The following is a 5,847-nucleotide window of genomic DNA, read 5'->3' as shown; positions in this document are numbered from 1 at the left end:
GCACTGTCATCCTAATCAACAAGCATTATATGTCATCGGTACATACCTCTGCATTTGCGCAGTCGCAGTGAGAGCTAAGTACTCAAGCGAAGCTTTGTGGGGTGATGTTTGGCTGTGCAAAGCAAACTAACTGATTAGTCTGATGCCATAGCAGATACAAGCACAAGTACACAACAGGAGTGCCTGTCAAATGTCTCAGGAGCGCCTGTCAAATGACAGGAATCCAGGAACAGTGATATTCAGCTAATTTTAATAGAAGAAATGACTTCAAAATTTCTGCACTAAGTACCAAGAACACGGCCTTTCAGTTATAAGCATCTGAATCATGTGTCATGTAGGCCAGCTCGAAAAACATCAAAAAAGGATTTTTCCGAGTACAATCCAGATATAGAGACAACCAACATTTCTTTCTTGGAAATGCCTATTGAAGCAATGGCTCCTAAGAAAGCCTGTGCCACTATCTACATAATCAAGAAACAGCAATGAAGAAAACTCCACGAAAAGATCGCATCAAACTAACTCAGAGCTTCCAAAATTAACCAACACTGCCAGGCCTGGCTTCAGGAAAATGTCTTGCAGAATCTGAATGGAGCTTTCATAAATGCCATTCTGACTCTGCCATTCTTCTGACTACTACTATGGTTTTCAGGAAAATAAGCCATCCTGGCAACTCAAGAGGTCAGGACAACACCATTGTAGCACAGTTCCAGCGTCTTTCACTTACGCTGTCTGACATAACAATTCAGGTCATCTGACAGCGAACATTTTCCACCATAGGACATGTTAGCAACCACAGTATTTGGTGAGGCCTCAAAACAGACTAAGAAGTGTGGAAAAAAGTTGGAGGCGGAAGCAGTTCTTTTGATCAAGTATTTAACTGAGCTTTCAACTTTACATGGCATGCATGTTATGTACTTATCTGACTTCCGATAGAGAAGTGAGATCAACATAACACAGTGGCATGATGAGGCAAGTGGACAGCATAATGGTTTTAAAGCATTCTTTCATGCTGAGTACTATGTCATAAATTCGGTATTGCCAAGAAGCAACCCAGTCAACAAGATCAACAGTTGACATAAAATGCCGAACTAAGTGGCAACAGTATGAGACAAGACCTATCAAGCTGTGAAGTCCTTGAGGCATGTGTGCACTATGGAACTTGGCAACTGTGTGAACTTTCGACGCACAAAAAATGTAGCAAATGTAGCCATTGGAAACAACTCGTGAAGTATGATCAGTTGTATGTCACCAAAATGAAATTTCATCACAAAGGGTTAGAGGCCTTCCCACACACAAAAAAAAGAAAAACTAAAAGCTAATTCCCTTATATGATATGCTCGAGATTTAATACCCTGCGATTAAATTGTTTATGGCACACCTACAAAGTCATCGGGATGTACACCTAGGCAAGAGAGACTTAATGCCAGTGACTGGCACAGCAAAGGCGGAAGCACCGAAAATAGCAATGGCAGGCTCTCACATGAACAAAAAAGCTAAACAAAAGAAAAAAAAGATTGGTGTTGTGACAAAGGATGAAAAAGAAAAAAACACTGAGAAAAAAATGATGGAGACACCATCACGCATCATGCATGCCAGGCAAGAGATTTCTGCAACTGTTTGCACAGGCCTTGACACTGTGTGTCAAAATGTGCTCCACAAGTGGACGACTCAATCACTTGGCAGTTGTTCTAGCCTTGTGAGCAGCAAGAGCAAGGTGTTTCATAAAAACAGTTGAATTTGCAGTGTGTCGGCTATCGCGAGGTGAAATGTACCATTAAATGTGATGGAGTACAAACTCTGATACCCATGCATTCAGTCAGATCTTCCAGATTCAGAAGAGACTAAAACACAAGAGGAAACTTGTAAAACTACAAAATGACAACTTTATTTGGTAAATGAAAGGTTGTTTCCAGTAGAGAAGCACCTGCATCGACAGAAGCTGTAAGCTGCAGTAAACGTTATACTTAAGCAAGTGAGTGCACTGACGTTACACAAATAATAAACACGATTTCACTACACAGATGAAGCATACCTCATCTCAAAACATTGTTCTCACCTTCTGCTCTCCTATTCGCCAGATAAGCGCTGCGTATTAAGACATACTCTCAATCTTTAGTGCAATGCCTTTGTCACTGCTAACCACAAGTTAAGCACTATATAATCAGGTGTAATATCAGCATTAGACTGTTCTCTTCAGCTCCTACTTTGTGACTGATGAGCCGGCTGTGTTTCCACGAGGCCGGATCCAGCTCCACAGGGTCACCACAGGACTGCAGGAGCATGGACACCTGCATTAAATAAAGTTCTCTATTTTTCACACACTGCAAGTAAGTGCCCAGAGTCTTTATCGATCTTTTACCTCACGGACACAGGCGTACGTTATCCTTTTCATTCAATAAAGAGGTGTAAAGATCGACGAAAAGCTCTTGAACGTGTATGTGTTTTCCATCCGCAGTCACTGACAAGAAGCTAGGCTCGAGCGCTGCATAATGCCCGGTTCCCTACTATCAGCTTCGCCGCAATGCATGGATGCTAGGCGGTCAAGCATACGAAATGTACTGCGGTGAAGCATGCCGAGTGTAAAGGGGCCATTGTCACGGGATATAGTGCGATACTCGCGGCGCTCGCCGTCACCTCTCTTGTCACAGTACAAACACAGAGACGCCTAATGATTGGGCTGGCAGGCCTTCAGAGATATTTCGGACGTGGTTGTGGTGATTTGAGCACTTGTTTCGCCCACCTAGCACGCCGGGCCGGATACAATGATCGTAACGGCCCGGGAATTGGGTACAATACGCGTTCCTTAATTATATACAAGATCCTCAGAACAACTACGAATCTGTACCACGTGGTTGACGAGTGTTTCTGTACAGAGTTCACAATGGTCTATGTACGGCTATGAAATATTGCATGACGACGTTCACTTTTCTTACTTTATACGATGTGTGTTTCAATTCATCGAAGCCTTTTCGTAAACATCGGCGCAGCATAATGCTTTGTCAGTGTTGCTGTACAGCTCTGTACGTCACAATGGTCTATGACAATTAAAGTGCATAGCGACGTTGAGTTTTCTTATTTTCACATACAAACCGTTGAATTCATAAACAGTTTCCGTTCCCGCGAATCTCCTGAAGTGTTCGGCATGTTGACCTTGCTCAACGACACTAATGAACAATGCAAAATGCTTTGCCACTAAAGTCATCCGAGAAGACACCTCACTTCCAAACCTATCCCCCTGCGACTATAAAAATTGAATATACTACCGTCGCAACAAACTCACCTCGGACACGGCTTCTTCGCCTTGCCGGCACGCATTCTGTCGATTCTGTGCTGCCAGCTCGGCTAGGGACGAACGGCGCTAACAACTTTCGTCCCCGTAGTACCTAGACGAAGAGAAATTTCAGGGACCGAAAGTCCCCACATTTCTCTCTCGCACCCACTACTCCTCGCGCATGCGCAGAAAGAGCGGAGAATTCCAGTTATGATGTGCAAGTTATGTACTTGCTATGTATGTCATCATCATCATCAGCCTATTTTATGTCCACTGCAGGACGAAGGCCTCTCCCTGCGATCTACAATTACCCCTGCCTTGCGCTAGCGTATTCCAACTTGCGCCTGCAAATTTCCTAACTTCATCATCCCATCTGGTTTTCTGCCGACCTCGACTGCGCTTCCCTTCTCTTGGTATCCATTCTGTAACCCTAATGGTCCACCGGTTATCCATCCTACGCATTACATGGCCTGCCCAGCTCCATTTCTTCCGCTTAATGTCAACTAGAATATCGGCTATCTCCGTTTGTTCTCTGATCCACACCGCTCTCTTCCTGTCTCTTAACGTTAGTCCTAAGATTTTTCGTTCCATCGCTCTTTGTGCGGTCCTTAACTTGATCTCCGAGCTTCTTTGTTAAGCCCATTTCACATGGTGCGATCTTGCAGTGCGTTTTTCGCACCTACAATTTCCGCAGATGCGAAATTCGCAATCCCGTTTAACATGGATCTACGGCAGCTGCGTTTTTCGCATACTCGTTAAGCATTCTGACTGGCGATAACGTATGAGCGAGCCACCTCTTATTGGTCGTCTGTTTCCACCGCTACAGTGGATACCAACGCATCTGCGTTTTTCGCAGAGAAGTTCACGCCGAACATCGAAAAAACGCACGCACGAAGGGTCCGGCGGCCTATTTTCCGCAGCTGCGAATTCGCACGTGCGAATTCGCAGACAAAATCGCATCATGTGAAACGGGCTTTAACCTCCAAGTTTCTGCCCCATATGTTAGCACCGGTGCTACGTATGTACTATAGCTGTATTGTTATACGTACAATAGCCAAGACAGGATTAACTTATTTGGGTTCATATGCAGCTCACTGGGAGGTACAACTTTGCAATGAACTCATTTCTGCTTGCCAAATATACAAATACCAATATACTCACATAAAGATACAAATGAAAGAACCATTTCTTTCATAAAACACAAAATACAAAATAGAAAATCGAGTAATAATAGTCTCCGCGCGCATTCCTAGGAAACGTCTGTAACTACCAAGAGAAACGTCGTGCCAAGAGAAACGTCGCGCAAAATGTAGCCAAACCGGAAGGGCCGAGTACGCGCCGTTTGAAAACTCGAACAAAAGCTGATACACTCACCTGAGACGGTAATAGAAAAATGGCACTGTCACTCCCTGCTGGTAGGCTTTCGTATGCATCCGGCAGTCTCTGTGCGTTACGATCTCTCACATCACAATGAAAGACGACGCAGTGCACACGGCAACACTTCGGGTGCTAGCCACGGTCCGGCGAGCTATACTTGTTCGATGTCGGCCAAGACGAAATCAGCGACACGCTACTGCTGGCCGTTCTTGTCGTCGCAATCACATAGCACGGAAAGAAGTTCCCATCGTAACTTGCCGTAATGTTCGGTTGCACTCGCCCCTAACGCAGCGCTTTCAGGGCCGTTCAACAACGACAGCGAGCACGCGCATTCATGTTGCAACACAACTACAAAATGGCGCCGGGCTTTGGATGGCTCCGACTTTGGATCACTTTGGGGCCGCAAAAATCATAAACTAGTTTCGGTTTTCTTCCCTCGCGCTGAAAAAAAAATGTTTTGCTCACTGATAATTTTGCTTCGCGTAAATAATGTTCACGAATGTAAGAGCCATGAATTTAAACAAGGTAGAACTATTCCCGTTTATTTGTGATAGTGATTATATGGACACAACCGGTGAAATTTATCTGTTGGCGTTGCTGTGAGCTTACGTATGAAGTCCAAGTGCGATAAGATGCTACCCCGCGCCGTTGACTGCGCGCGTGAGTGCAAGTGTTCGAGGGTGAGCCGCGCCGTTGACTGCGTGCGTGAGAGCAAGTGTTCGAGGGTGAGCCGCGATGGATAGTGGCTTGATGGGCGCGCAATGAAACGTGATAACACGCGCGAAAGCCGGGGGAAGGGAGGCGTTGGTTTAGCGCGCGTCTCCTCTTGCCGTTGCTCTGAAACCGGTATTGCGCCACACTCGCCCTGTTAGAGGTAATCTCCGAGGGGTCCAAAAGCGGGGTGAGCCGAGGTAGCGTAATTTAAAGTTTCGGAAACGCGTTGAAGGAAAGAGGCAGAACAAGTGTTCGGTCCCCTCTCTTTGAGCTCATCACGCCAACGCTGTGACAGCAAGCGTTCGCCATCAATTGAGTGAGATCTGTTTATGTTAGCACGTGCGCGTGTGACCTCATGCTTGCTAATGTAATTAGTAAACGATTGTTTACTGCAATTTATACAGCCGCTGAAACTACGAACCTTGCTTCGTGCAGTTGTCTAATACATTGCTATATATCTATCAAAGTTACGTCTTTCGGGGAAA

At 45.3% G+C, this 5,847-nt stretch overlaps 1 long non-coding RNA gene across 1 annotated transcript in view; it reads right to left on the bottom strand.

Moving 5' to 3' along the window:
• Positions 1-4,735, bottom strand: part of LOC125942204 (uncharacterized) — a 13,038-nt gene extending 8,303 nt beyond the window's left edge. Inside the window, exon 1 of the long non-coding RNA XR_007464895.1 lies at positions 4,646-4,735. This is a non-coding gene — a long non-coding RNA (uncharacterized LOC125942204). The remainder of the gene's footprint in view (positions 1-4,645) is intronic.
• Between the last annotated feature and the right edge of the window lie 1,112 nt (positions 4,736-5,847).

This window comes from Dermacentor silvarum, chromosome 1, assembly GCF_013339745.2.
Source record: "Dermacentor silvarum isolate Dsil-2018 chromosome 1, BIME_Dsil_1.4, whole genome shotgun sequence".
Lineage (NCBI taxonomy): Eukaryota > Metazoa > Arthropoda > Arachnida > Ixodida > Ixodidae > Dermacentor > Dermacentor silvarum.
This window is presented reverse-complemented; position numbering and strand designations above follow the sequence as displayed.